The following is a 15,262-nucleotide window of genomic DNA, read 5'->3' as shown; positions in this document are numbered from 1 at the left end:
GGAAAAAATGAGTTTTAAAAGTTTTTGTTTGACAAAAATATTCCTTCAGTTTTTTTGGATGCTCGGAACAAGTTGATCGGCGGTGAACCGTTTTTATTTACGCGTGCTTGTCTATGCGTAGCTTGTCGTGGTAAAGTAGAAACATGTACTTCAATAGATCGTGTTGCCGTCTGGCCTGCAATGTATCCAAGTCAGCTTTCTTTAACATTTCACTGGGTGACGTAAGAGCACTGTAGCGATTATATACAAATTGGATTGCTTTTCTTTGAATCATTTCAAGTGTTTTAATATTTACTTGGATATGAGGGTCCCAAGCCACAGACGAGTACTCGAGGATTGGACGGATAAAAGTTTTATACGCAATTATTTTATTTTGGGGTAGATTTGCGCAAAGAACGTCTTAGAAATGCTAATTTCTGTAAAGCTTTCTTTTATATGTAGGCAACATGCTCATTCAATCTAAAATCTGCACTTAATACGACCTCCAAATATTTATAAGTGTTAACAAACAATAATTTTTGACCATTGATGGAATATGAGTGTTTCAAAGGAAGCCGCTTGCGCGTAACGGTCATAGCTACCATTTTCTTTTCGTTAATCTTCATTTGCCACATTGCACACCAAGAAGATATTTTTGTTAACGCTGCGTTTAAAAGAACCTGGTCGTCTGCACTACGTATTTCCTGATAAAGAATGCAATCATCTGCAAATAACTTAATAGAAACCGGGATATCATTGGTAATGTCATCTATCAAAATTAAAAAAAGAAGTGGCCCAAGCACAGAGCCCTGAGGGATTCCCGATTTCACCGGTCGTGAATCAGACTGGACGTTATCTATGGAAACTATTTGATTTCGAAAAGAAAGGTAGGCCTCAATCCATGAAGTAAATGTATGGTTTTTTAGTATAGGTTTAAGTTTCGCGAGAAGTATTGGATGCGACACGCGATCAAATACTTTTTCGAAGTCTAGGAAAATCATGTCAATCTGGCCTTGCCTATCTAGAATAGCTGCAATGTCATGAACGGTTTCCAACAGTTGTGTGATGGTTGAGAATTCTTTTCGAAGGCCGTGTTGTCGGTCATTGATTAAATTATTTTCCTCGAGAAAAACTGAGAGATGCTTGAATATAATTTGTTCTAATACCTTCGCACATGAGCAAAGCAGGAAAATCGGTCTATAGGTGGAGACGAGAGAAGTGTTAGGTGATTTGGGTATAGGGATAATTTTCCCGAATTTCCAGTCATCTGGAAGCACGCGCTGTGACAGTGACTTCTTAAAAATGATGCACAAAAACTTCGAGCACCATTCAGCATACCTCACAAGGAACGCGTTAGGTATGCTATCGATACCAGGCGTCTTTTTGGGATATACGTTAAGAAGCAGACATGATTCCTTCCTCAGATATTTCAAGGTCAGTTATTGGTGGGATATCATGAAGCGTTTTTGAACATGGCCTTCTCCCATCGTCATCAGTAAAGACTGAACAAAAAAAAAACGTGTTAAACGATGCTGCAATAGTTTCTTTATTAGTTACGGTGGTCCCATTTACACATATATTATGAAAACGCTTCTTGTTTGGGGCAAAATGCTGCCAATATTTCGATGGTGATGACAGAAAGAATGTTTCTGAAGTGACGTTATAGTACTGATATTTTCCTTCCTTGATACTGTCTTTTAATTCTTTGCGCATGTTACTAAGTTTAAGCATGGTCGACGGAGTGGAGTTCTGAAGATGCTGTTTTCTGATCCTGTTTGCCTTTCGCCCCAAACGAACAACTGGCATAGTACTCCATGGGCTAACATTTTTTTATTATTATTTTCACTTTTTCTGGCACGAAGTCATGAACGCACTGCAACACAAGGTTTTTGAATAAACACCAAAGGTTCCGCAGGTCGCGGGTTCGAATCCCGGCTGCGGCGGCTGCATTTCCGATGGAGGCGGAAATGTTGTAGGCCCGTTCGCTCAGATTTGGGTGCATGGTAAAGAACCCCAGGTGGTCGAAATTTCCGGAGCCCTCCACTACGGCGTCTCTCATAACCATATGGTGTTTTTGGGACGTCAAACCCCACATATCAATCAAACACCAAAGGTTGTTAACAGTACAAGTGCTACATTCAGAAAGTAAAGTGAATCGAGAAAAATGTAAGTCTAATGTGTCCAGTATTTCTACGTCTATTGCGCGCGAGAAGACAGACACCACGCATTCTTCCCTCTTGCCTTTTGGAACGTCATTAAGATTAATGCACATGCAAACCAATATGTGATCGGATATTCCATCAAGCACATTGGTGTCGGCCACACGACGCAGCATACTGTTGCTAACGAAAAAAAGATCCAGAGTTGTAGCAGTAGCATTTTGTACGCAGGTTAGTTGCTTAACTAGCTGAGTTAAATCATGAAAAAGGACTATATCGACTAAACGTTTCGCTGCATTTGAAGTTGGTACAGGAAAATCAGTATCCCATATAACTGAAGGAACGTTGAAATCACCGCCAACTGTGTTTGTAAAGTATGCAAGTTATTTTCACGGTATTTACAAGTAGGGGAAGGAAGTTATTTTCACTCTATTTTGAAGCCACGCATCAAGAAAAGAAAAGACGCATGACTGTGTGGTGGAACACCTGCTGCACCCAGAAATTTTTAATAATAATTTTATCTGTATCACTATCAATTTTTCGGTCATGGTCAAGATGATGATTTTCCACTCCCAATCAACGACGCTGATGACGATACCGGAATTCTGGTGGAATGAGCTCCTCAATGCTCTCACTTTAATATCTGAAATGTCCTTGTAAGGATGTACCTTGTGCGTTTATAAAGGACTGACATGAGCCCGAATGGCGCAATTCTGCGAGCTGGTGGCGAACCATACAACCACGGTTGAACACATCGGGAGGGTTGGGAATTGCACTTTTGTTATGCAGATACACCGGATGTTTTTGTTGACATTGTTAATTTTTCTTGAATTGATGAACTTGTTTAGTGATTAAAGAAAACATGAAGGGAACACACGTTTTTACGCATGTTCGCAAAATGCTAGGTTTGTGGAAATATATTCTCATAGATTTCTTAAGTTTCACTTTTCATAAAAGATGAGGTAACAGATTGCTTAGGTTGAGCCATAATGCCGACGTGTTCAGCACATTTATTTTAGGCAATGCTGCGAACAAGAAGTCGTTCAACTTGAATACAGTTGTTACAGTTCTGAAAAATAAAAACACTGATTGACGCAATGCTAAGCATCTTCATTTACACAATATGAAGTCACGAATAAGCACTTATTTTGATAGCTTTGAAATTGCACCACCTGGTAGAGGCACGTAGGCAGGGACATGGGCTCTGAGGTACCGACGGAAAACCGAGTTTCGACAGAATGAGTGTTTATGTCAGAAAACAAGCATTTTGGAATGATCTGTGAGTAACATATAGCAATGTTTAGCTGTATTGTGAATAGGTGAGCGTGCTACATTGTCCTCACCGTATTTCTCGTTCTCGTTCGTTTTTTTTTTGTAACCATCGTGACTCGAAGAGAGAATGTCGCCGCAACCATAATGTGTCACGAAAGGCCTGTCGAAACGTAGCGCTTACGTGTAGTTGTTTCCTTCGTATGACATTCAGTGCAAACATTCCAAGTGCACGGCTCACACACGTGGCGTTTAAAGAGGCAGTTTACCCAAAAAGAACCATAGTAGTACATTTTTAAAAAATAATCCTTGTCTCCATTTTTCTGACTGATACACTGGACACTCGGTGACCGGTATCACCCATGTCTGCGGTGTACATGTTTGCGTATTCTAGCTTGTTAAACCTCGAAGAACTCTTCCTACGTTGAACGAAGCAAGTTACTTGTCTTTTGGGGAGTACTGAGAGGCGCGGCTATCCGAATCGCTAACCTGCATGCGTACGGGTAAATATATATGCAGCGAGTTTTACTTCACCAAAACGAGTAGAACCTAATATTTTCAGATTAGTTGCTGGTCATGATACACTTAAAATTTTGTTTTTGAGCTTGGTTTGTTGCTTTAATTTAGCTCTTCAGTAGTACACAGGTATGACACTCTATACTCGTTTTCATCTTTTTATAGCAAACGTCCCATAGAAGACTTGAGCGCAGTGTCTGCACTGTGCCCGCGCTATTCTTCTCTGTCACAATAACTTGCAATGCGCGCAAAAAGGAACCGAGATGCCGGCTAAATTCCAGTGTCGTCTGCTAGCCGTCTGCTGCATCGGGCGCCTCGCGACACGCAGGCCGCACGAAAAAATTGCAATGGAGAAACGGCGCGAGACTGGAGGAGAGGGAGAGGAGGGCGTAAGAGGTAAGAGAGGGGGACGCACCTCGTCGATTCTCACCGCGAGATCTCGCGAGAACCGTATCGCTTACTACTGCACATGCGCAGCGGAGGGCTAAAGAAAAGAAAAGAGAAACGGCAGGCGGTTCGTTCCTTCACTCCTCTTCTTTCAACGGCTCTTCTCTATTGCAGAGAGAGCTCCCGCTCGTTCGTTGGTGCTGGCTGCCCAGAGAAGCGCGGCCAGCGACAGCTGATCGCCTGCGCTGATCGGCCCGACAGCCTTGCGACACGACGGCGGAAACACTGGCTGCTGGTCGTCACTCCGTCAGCGTAAGTCACTCTCAACACCTGGCTTCCTGTACCTCTGTTATCTGCGGAGCCTCTCAAGCAGCCCGCTTCTCTTAGCCTTCGGGTTCAAGCGTTGTTTCTTCGACGGAAAGCGAAAACATCCGCGACATACGCGCACGAGAAGGTTGTTTTTCTGCGTAGCATCCCCGCAGTTGGAGGAAGCCGACTGCAACGTGCCTTGACAGCTTCGTTGCTACGAATGAATGAACTGGGCATAAACGAACTTCGTAATGCTTGCGGTGTCACTCATAATTACATGCTTTTCCTTGTTATTTGACTGAAGTTGAACTCAATGGGCAATTGCAACAATGTTCCGGCCCCGCTATCCAAAGTGCACTGAAGGACTAATTGAAGTTCTGCAACTTTGTTGGCGCACATAGTTGCAGAATTTGGATCCTACTCCCAAAAAATCTTGTTTAAGGAACAAAGGCTGCCCACCCGTGTGCGGACCAAGACAAGTGAATATCGAAGGTGGCACTGATCAATACTGCGGTGCGCTCTGATAGCCCGGGTTATGTATGCACGCTTACATCGGAGCACGGGACGGTATCGGCTACGACCATTCGTTGGGATATTCATGTGGTGTACGGTGTTTTATTTCCCATCGCTGGCGCTAGTCAGGTCAAGGGCAGTGAAACGAACTAATAAATGTGCAAGAGCGGATGGCAGGCCTTCTTTTGTCAGAACATCGATTACAACCAAAGGATGAAGCTACATGCATAACACATACCTACCACTGGCGCCGTAGTTCGGCCCCCAGGTATGCTTCCACTGATCTGTAGTGTAGCGTTCATATTAAATTTCCGAATTATTGCACATGCAGATGACGTCACTGACCCCTCCTTAACATTGATGCGAAACACTTTCGTTGGCATACGGTGAAGACCAGTCCATGTCGTTCAAATGCGAAAGAAAGGTCAATGTATCCAATACAGGCAACCGAAATCAGCATGAGAATGAATGAGAACGACTCAAGTGCAGTTTTACAATCGGCTGAAACCAGCCCAAGCAACACCGTGTTTACCTTAGCTCAATGGTACTGCAATTAAATAGACACGAGCATGTCTGTTTGCAACCTGTCGTACATATAGCTTGATTTCGTAGATTGTAAATGACATCAAGAGGCAACATAAGCGTCCAAATGCGAGCTAGTTAGTATACGTTTATATGTATAGTGCGGAAAGAACTGAATAAGAAAAGAGACGCTGTAACACAAGCATTTCAGTTGATGGAGAGTGTTGTGTCTCCTCTCATGTCCGCTGTTTTTTTGCTTTGTAAAAATGATGTGAAGAACAACTTCATCAGCCGGGGTTTCCTTGAACCAGTATGAAATTACTGGTTTGCAGCAGTTACTGTATCGCAGAAGGAAGGGTGGCAGGCGTAGTTAACATGAATCCGCGGTAAAAAAGATCCAACAGAAGTAAACAGAAGATATATACATTGCAATGTTTGTGGCGCATAATTGCTTAGCGTCGTCATGTTAGCCCTTTCGTAGTATAAGGTGCGGCCCCAATGCCATAAATATTGAGACACTTTAGCATAGATAGTTACCTCGATACAAAGATGTGACAGGGTTCTTCATGCATTCTTTTGAGACTACTCGACGGCGAAAGACATCTTGTTCTCGGTAAATATGCTGATAAGACCCCGCAGCCCCCTGGAAGATTTCTGCACTTAACGTGATTTTGCTCGGCCTCCACGATTACAGACACCTCAGCTGGCGTTGCATTGTCTCTGTGATCGGACCACCATCGATCAAGCTGAGATGTCATTTGATGGCGTCATCACGTGACCTAATGTCACGTGACATCACAAACACATGCTGGTTGACACCATAATGACGTCACAAAACTGGCAATCTGTGACGTTATCGAGTGACGCCATCACGTGGTGGTTTTGTGCATCACTCGTCCCAGACGGTTGGGACGCTGACGTTCAGATATCGCGTTCGGTTAGGCATCTAAGGCTTTAGCCTTAATAAACAAAAACGCATACTTAGAGATCTCTCGGTAGTCCGAGGAAACAAAGCCGCCCCACGTGCTTTCATCTGGTGTGGGTACATTCTGCAACCAGGCCTATCGGCATATGAATATACTACGGAACGAGTTGCAGTATGAAACAGTAGCAAACATATTTTTTGCACCTCTACAGACTCCGCGTGCTAGCATTTCGCCTGTGTGGGCTTCCCGAATGATGTCACACGTTCCATGAACTTTTATCTTAAACTCAAGCAACGAGCTTTGCGACGTCGACATCTCATGTCACGGTGTGCCGCGTATAGTCACGATGTGTCATTTGGTCGCGGTTTATCATAAAAACTGTGACAAATAAATTGGGTAAATCTCCCTGCTCGCCACCAGTCCACAGAAATTGGCAGCCGATTCACGAGGTGAATGCTGATGATGGAGCGAAGTTATGTACTAGGAGGTCTATAATGTCTACGTTGAAGTCGCCGACTAGTATCAAGGACAGACAGATGGACGCACGGACGGATATATGCACGGATGGGCGGACAGATGCATGAATGGTCGGACGGACCGATGTACGCACAGAGTACGGTTTGATTAATTTGTGGGGTTTAACGTCCCAAAACTACCATATGATTATGAGAGACGCCGTAGTGGAGGGCTCCGGAAATTTTGACCACCTGGGGTTCTTTAACGTGCACCCAAATCTGAGCACATGGGCCTACGACATTTCCGCCTCCATCAGAAATGCAGCCACGGCGGCCGGGATTTGAACCCGCGACCTGCGGGTCAGCAGCCGAGTACCTTAGCCACTAGACCACCGCGGCGGGGCAACAGAGTACGGTCCATCTTTGAACAATATGTGTGCTATGAACACTCTATAAATGAAGGAAGGCGTTAACTTAAGGAATCGATTTCTTTTTTAGACACAATATTAGGGAAAACCTAACAGACGATAAAGCCAGAGAAAGTGTATGAGATGTTATTAGAAGTAAATTTAGTGTGAATGTGAGAAAAAAATAAATAAAAAGAGAACTTGCCACAGGCAGGATACGAACCTGCCACCTTCGAATAACTCTGCGTTTGTAACGATGGAAGCCCTACATACTTACGCGGATCAGCCTATAGCAGCTGCCTGGACCTTACATTGGTTTCTCGCTCGCTTACCAGGAAAGTGCACTGGTTTTCGGATCTGGAAACGCGGGGCAGCGACCATATACCAACTTACCTGTGTACAGAAGGTTTCACCAGCTCCAAGTCCTCAAGAGGCCTCAAGTACACCGATTGGCCGAAATTCAAAATGTTAATGGAAGACTGCTGTACCGACGGCTCATCATATAACCTAGAAGACTCGATAAAGGATGTCCTGCAGAATACCACGCATACACATTTGACTAGTCACAAGCGCACCGATTTCGACATCGAGCTTGAGAAACTTCGCGCAATACGCCGTCGTGCAGAACGAAGGTACCGACGGACAAAGTGCATGGATGATTTGAGGCTGGTTAGACGCATTCAAAAGAAAATGCAGCGGCACATGGATAAACTGGCTAGGCGACGTTGGACATCCTTTTGCGAGTCGTTCGTTCCACGAAAGCCCCTATCACTGATATGGCGAACTGTCCGGGGTCCTAGCACAATCTTGGGTCAGCGACACCCGTTTACACTTCTGGCACTTCACCTTCGATGCAGAGAGATTGACGTCGCAGAATCTTTCTGTAGAAGAATTGCCGGTGATTCCAATTTCACAGTATCAAGAACGGGAACATTTGACAACCCACCGCCCTCACGTGATCCCCGTATGGAATGCCAGTTTTCTATGGATGAGCTAGAGGCGGCACTGGCTCTGTGCAGACGTTCTTCAGCACCCGGTCCTGACGGCATTACCTATCGTGCCCTTTGTAATCTTGGAGACGAAGCTCGGAATGCAGTCTTACGCCTATACAACGACTCCTGGCAGACTGGTACTGTTCCCCATGCATGGAAGTCAAGTCGCCTCATTCCACTTCTAAAGGCTGGTAAATCTCCTTTGGATATTGCCTCATAGCGCCATATCGCACTTGCCAGTTGTGTGGGAAAAACGGTGGAAGGAATGATTCCAACACGAATGGAGTGGTATTTAGAGCACTACGAAATCTATCCAGTATCCATGACCGGATTCAGGCGCGGCCATTCGTCAATCGACAACGTTGTTGATCTGGTGACATATGTTCAACACCAGAAAGCCTGTAAGAGACTGTGCGCCGCCCTGTTTCTAGACGTTAAGGGCGCTTACGACAATGTCACCCATGAAGCCATCCTTAGTGCTTTGGAAACAGTAGGTCTTGGTGGCAAGATATATATGTGGGTGTACAGCTACTTACAGCTGAGATCATTCTACGTGGTGACAGTGAATGGCCCAACACCTCATTATTACAGCAGGCGAGGAGTTTCTCAGGGAAGAGTGCTAAGCCCTACACTTTTCAATCTAACTCTTATTGGACTAGTCGAGCACCTACCTAGCACTGTAGAACGTTCTGTCTACGCTGATGACATCTGCATTTGGACACCAGGTGTGACAAGGCCTCAGCTTCGCGCCCGCCTTCATAAGTCTGCTACAACGACGTCATGCTACCTTCGTAAACAAGGCCTCGAGGTGTCCTGCGCAAAATGTGCAGTGGTAGCGTTCACGCGGAAACCAATGTCTGCTTACAGTATATCGATTAACGAAGAATACATATCGTTCAGCAGAAGCCACAGGTTCTTGGGAGTCATAATAGATAGAAACCTGTCGTGGACTCCACACGTGAACTATGTGAAGAAGCGGCTGATCGCAACATGCCACATGTTCAAATTCCTTGCAGGAAAGAATTGGGGAGCGCCCATACCATCCATGCTACAACTGTACAGAGTGCTGTTTATCAGATTCTTACGGTACAGCTTACCTGCAATGTCTAACACCGGCAAGACCAACTTGCGTGCAATTCAGAGCATTCAAGCCCAAGCACTTAAGATATGCCTTGGAGTACCCCGCAGTGCTTCAACGGCTGAAACCATTGCCATCGCTCAAGATCACTCGATAAATACGCATATTATTACCGAGACAATGTGCATGCACCTCAGGCATTATGCCAGGACACCTTCCTACAACCTGGCGAACCTCGCTGCTGAAAGGCCCCGCACGACATACGGGGCCACTGTCGGCAAGTATCGTCCATCATTTACTGAGGCGTACGGAACTGAATCAAAGCCACTGCTTCCTCCTTGGAGCATGAGCTGGCCACGAGTTCACTTAACAATTCCAGGAATGTGGAGAAAAGCTGAGTCACCGACACATGGCCTGAAACAACTGAGTCTATTCCTACTGGAAGAAAACTACAGTAAGCACGTGCACATTTACACGGATGGCTCTACTACGCCGTATAGTTCAGGTGGAGCAGTGGTTATACCATCACAAGGGGTAACTCGGTGTTTTAAGACTTCACATGTGACAAGTTCTACGACGGCAGAACTCGAGGCTCTGCGCAATGCACTGGAACACATCAATTCAGAAGAAAGACCAGGTAAATGGGCTGTGTTTTCTGACTCAAAACCAGCATTACAGTGCCTGATATCAGTTCTCCGACGCGGATGCCACGACCAGTTGGCCTACCAAACCGTGAAACTTCACCACTTGTTAATACAAAAAGGCCATGACATCGTCTTTCAGTGGTTACCTGGGCATAGTGGTTTAGGCGGCAATGATTCTGCAGATCATGCTGCTCGCACGTCACATAAAGAAGCGAACAGCGTTCCGATACCGCTTTCAAGAGCGGATGCGGCGAGGCAGATTCGTCAACTGGCCCGCAGTCTCACACTGACTGAGTGGAACACACCAAGCATACGACGTACACGACTGCACGAGCTCGACCCTTCACTACAACTCCGGCCTCCACCCGGCCTACATCGACGTGAAGCTTCGCTTCTGTATCGCCTTTGGCTGGGAGTTGCTTTCACGAAAACTTATACCACGTTAATCAGAATTACTGACAGCGCGGCGTGCGATGTTTGCGGCACCGACGAAAATATCGAACACCTGCTGTGTCATTGTCCTCGATTTGCCTCAGAGAGACAAGTACTTGCCAACGCAATGCGGCGACTGGATGATCGGCCTCTTTCTGTGCAGGTGCTATTACAGCAACGTACACATGCCTCGACAGCCCACAAGGCAGTGAAAGCCCTGCTGCGTTTCCTGAGAAAGACAGGCTTGTGTGAACGCCTCTGACATGCGGTAGAGTTCTACACGCTGCAGTGAAATTACTGTCAGTCCCTGCCCCACACCTTTTTTTCTTTTCCCTCTCTTCTCTCTTTTTCGTCTTTCTTGTCTCCTTGGTTAATCCCCCAGTGTAGGGTAGCCAACCGGATGTCTTTTTGGTTACCCTCCCTGCTTTCTCCCCTTTTTGTTGCTTCCTCCCTGTACTACCATTCAGGTACACGCGGTAGCTGTCATCCCCCCCCCCCCCCCCCCCACCACCCGGTCACTTTATAAAGTACATATGTGCATTTGAACGTGCAAGCGTCAGTTATCGCCACCTGCTGCCATTACGGCGCGTGCGAAAAACTTTTTTGTTTTTTGGGGCTCTTTGGTGTTTCATAATACGTGTCGTGGAATTCACATATTTACCCTATACTGTAGACGAGGGAAGGAGTGACGGCCACCATAGCTCAGTGGTAGAGCATCGGACGCGTTATTTGCGGGTCGCAGGTTAGGATTCGGCCGGGGGCAAGTTGTGTTTTTGTCTACTTTTCTTTCTAGTTTTCACTTACGTTACAATTACGTCTGATAACAACCCCTATGCTTCCTCTGGCAATATTGCCTGTTAAGTTCCCCTTAATATTACGCACGATATGTGCAACACCTGTGTTTCGGTCCAATGGAAAGCTACAACGGCATCAACAGACATCGTTAGCGCCTCGGAGCTTCGCTTCTAAAAAGAAAATCAATAAAGCAGTCCGACCAACAAATAGCCGACGTTAGCGCATCTGAAACACCCTTCAAGATATACAGTAGGGAACTGAAATGGGACATCTAGGACAGACGAAGAAGAAGTGCCTTAGGGCAAGCTGCATGCCGTTGCAGTTTTCCGTCAAAGCGGAGTGAAAACATTTTTTCCTACAGGCCCCGTTTCAGCCTTGATACAACCAGTGCCTGATCAGAGAAATCCCCTACAATATACTGCATGCTTCTCCTTCGACAGACTTCACCCTAAAGAAACTGAAACACTCTTCCCTACAAGCTACGCTCCTCCCAAGATATGAACCTTCGCTTCGCCAGTTATAGGAAGGCCAGATTCCTTGAACTATTAATATTAATAATATTTGTTGCAAAACCACCACAGGGACACCATAGTAGAGCGCTCCGAAAATTTTGCCTTGGAAATGTTGTGTAGCGGTAAATAAATAAATAAATAAATAAATAAATAAATAAATAAATAAATAAATATATAAATAAATAAATAAATCAATAAATAAAGAGAATACGCCATCGGTCAGTCTCGATTTCCACCTTACACCTTCGTAAGGCTGCTTCTGCATTTTCGCTAATGCAATACATCACTGTGTGCGTGGGTGACGCACGCTGCGAGGGTTAACGTGCCATTTTTTGGTTCTTTCTCTCTTGCTCAGTATGGCGAACACCCTTGTATTCATTATAATCTCTCTTCTTTAAGGGTCAGCCGTCGGATTGTATACACCTCCGCAATCTTAAGCTGAATGATACACGCACGCCAGCCACCTACACTCTACCGGCATAAAGAGAATTTGCGCGTGCACCTACGCAACGTACGTGCTTTGTCGTTAACCATGGTCTTCTCTCTCTCTCTCTTTCTCTCTATGCTTTATCTGCCTCTGTCTAAGCCCGCTGCATGCGCAACTGTTCTGTGGCCCTCCCTCTGCACACAACATACTATTCTTGGGCAGGTGTGGCTGATATTGGCGGCCTCCTTCATTCAACGTTAAATAAATTTCGCACAATCAGAAGACATGCATTCACGCACATGCCGCCACACGCTGCTACGACAGTCCGCTTGAACTGATTCTGTGTGACTACGCGCTCTTGCGTGCACTCTTTTTCTCTCTCACACGCACGTCTACACAAATAACCCGAAAAAATTGCTGGAACGTTTAACGGTGGTCGACATTGCCCATACATCCAACGGTTGTGGTTGGCTTGTAGGCCAATCCTAATACATTGATTTCGGAGGGGGCAAGGAGAGTTAAGATGAGACCTGGGAAAGACCACAGCAAGTGTGTCCTTTGTTTGACTGACACTGGGTGACGTCAGTAGGGAGGTTTATAATTGATACTTCCAAAGAAGCTAAACATCCACATTTCGAAGCTTCTTTTAGTTCCAATTCGGTGATTAGGGTGTTCCGCTGCTCACTCGAAGCTCGCAGGTTGCACCCAAGCTCCGGCGGTCGCATTTCGGGGTCGGCGAAGAACTGCTAGATAGAGGGCGATGTAGTGTGCCATGTCAGATAATTTGAAGACCATCTGATGGTCAAGGGGAATGTACACAACTATGTGAAAGGCTTCCTGAAAAACGTGAAAGGGAAGAATCCGCACATTGTAAAAACCTCTTTTCCGACAGCGCAAAGCTTAGATAAAAACAATGACAGTGAACTGTGAAAAACATCAAGATCATGAAAGTTGACTTTGTATAGACTTTACATTCTGTGAGCAGTAAAGTGTTGAAAGAAGTTGGCAGCTACATGAAATGGTTGATTCTCTCTGGGTAACTTACGCGGAATCCAAAAATTTACACAACTGAGATGCAAAGAGCCGGATATCATGTTGTGTACTAGTTTGTAAAGAAATAAGAGGTCATCGCGATTACTTCAGAGAGGAAGTGATGGCAATTAAAACAATTTAACAGTGTTAGAACAGGATTCAGAATCATTTCTAGCAAAACGACGGTCTAAGTGCTTATGATTTTTTCTAGACTCGCTCAACGGTGACCCTGCCAGATTTGGCGATGTCATTCCAGATCACATAATCATACTCAAGTTCAGAAAGACATATTGTGGTGTACAATGTATGAAAGGCTGTAGGAGAACTCAACTCTCGAGAGATTCTGCAAACACAGCCGAGCGAACTAATGCCTCGCGTGGCAGTACGTTTAGCGTGAGCAGAAAGATTGAGCATGCTTTAAAAAGAACACGATGATCACTAAACTCGTTAACCTTACATATAACGACATGGTACTGATAAAGTTTGGAAATGACACGATGAATGTTTTGCAAAATATGCTCATGGACTTGGCATTTTAGGTTATCAGGGAAAGGTCATTGTTGCCACACTATTCAGAGAAAGAACACAAAAAATGAGTGCAGCAAGTGACATTCGTTAACTGAATGAATTTCCTTAACAAGAAAAAGAATAATAATGAATTGCAGAATAAACGTCGTTAACGTAAGTTAAAAAATAAAGAGTGGGCCTAATATCGACCCTTCAGGCACCCCACTCGTAACTTTGTACAAGGAGGACGTTTGGCCATTGACGGCAACATTACATGATCTTTTAAGCAGATAGCTGTGAAAGAAATTCACAACAGATGAGTCAACATGAAAGTTTGCAAGTTTAAACTGACAGTGACTGGCTGACTACGTCAAAAGCCTTGCTCAGGTCACAGCAGACTACGTCAACCTGTCTTGTCTGAGAAATATAGGTCAGACGATTTGCGTCATGAAACTAATAGCGAGATTTGTGGTAGCTGAGCGGCCAGGGAGAAAGGCTAAATAATTAGGAATAAATGGATTTTTTACGCTGACATACAACATATTGTGAACAGCCAGTTCAAAGATATTCTATGCTAAACATAGTGGAGAAACCGCGTGATAGTTAGAAACATCAATCTTGCAGCCCGACCTAAATACTGAGAAAACACGGGCAGTTTTCCACATGCTGCGAAATCTGGAAGTCTTTAGACATTTAATAAATATTGTAGTCAATACAGGAGCCAATATACTGTCATAAGCCTTTAGTATGGTGAAAAGAATGCCATCTTGTCCACTCGATAAGGATGGTGTTAAGCGCCTAAAGCATCAACATATGAGCGTTTCATCCAGTGACAGACCATTAGATGTGTTAGTTGCCTTGTCCTGCATTCGTATCCGAGTCCTACAATCTAGGGCCTTCGAAACGGATTAAAAATGGGTGGCGAAACAGCCAGCAACAGCAAGCACTTCGACACCATTCGAGTCGAGTCGCCTGACTGCCCACTTTTGCTATACACCGTTTGCGCACATGGTTCTACAACTCAGCTGGCCTGACCGAAAGATTTTTTAATAATGCAATACATGATGTGTGGTCCCGTTAATAATAATAATAATAATAATAATAATAATAATAATAATAATAATAATAATAATAATAATAATAATAATAATAATAATAATAATAATAATAATAATAATAATAATAATAATAATAATAATAATAATAATAATAATAATAATAATAATCTTTATTGTCTTCTTGAGTTGTACAAAACAAATAACAGGCCTGTCGAAGCCAGACGGTGGCTTGGAGGACTTGGCCCGGCACATCAGCAGACAAGAGATGACATATATATTGAAAAGCTTTTCATGCAAACAATCAGAGAAAGAATACATGTACTTCATTTACGTTACATATAAA

At 44.5% G+C, this 15,262-nt stretch overlaps 1 protein-coding gene across 1 annotated transcript in view; it reads left to right on the top strand.

The window, feature by feature from the left end:
- The first annotated feature begins 4,473 nt into the window (after positions 1 to 4,473).
- Mct1 (Monocarboxylate transporter 1) overlaps positions 4,474 to 15,262 on the top strand; it is a 217,333-nt gene continuing 206,544 nt past the window's right edge. Inside the window, exon 1 of the mRNA XM_075884456.1 lies at positions 4,474 to 4,622. The gene's annotated coding sequence lies outside the window, so the exon portion shown is untranslated. The remainder of the gene's footprint in view (positions 4,623 to 15,262) is intronic.

This window comes from Rhipicephalus microplus, chromosome 1 (genome assembly GCF_043290135.1).
Source record: "Rhipicephalus microplus isolate Deutch F79 chromosome 1, USDA_Rmic, whole genome shotgun sequence".
Classification (NCBI taxonomy): Eukaryota; Metazoa; Arthropoda; class Arachnida; order Ixodida; family Ixodidae; genus Rhipicephalus; species Rhipicephalus microplus.
This window is presented reverse-complemented; position numbering and strand designations above follow the sequence as displayed.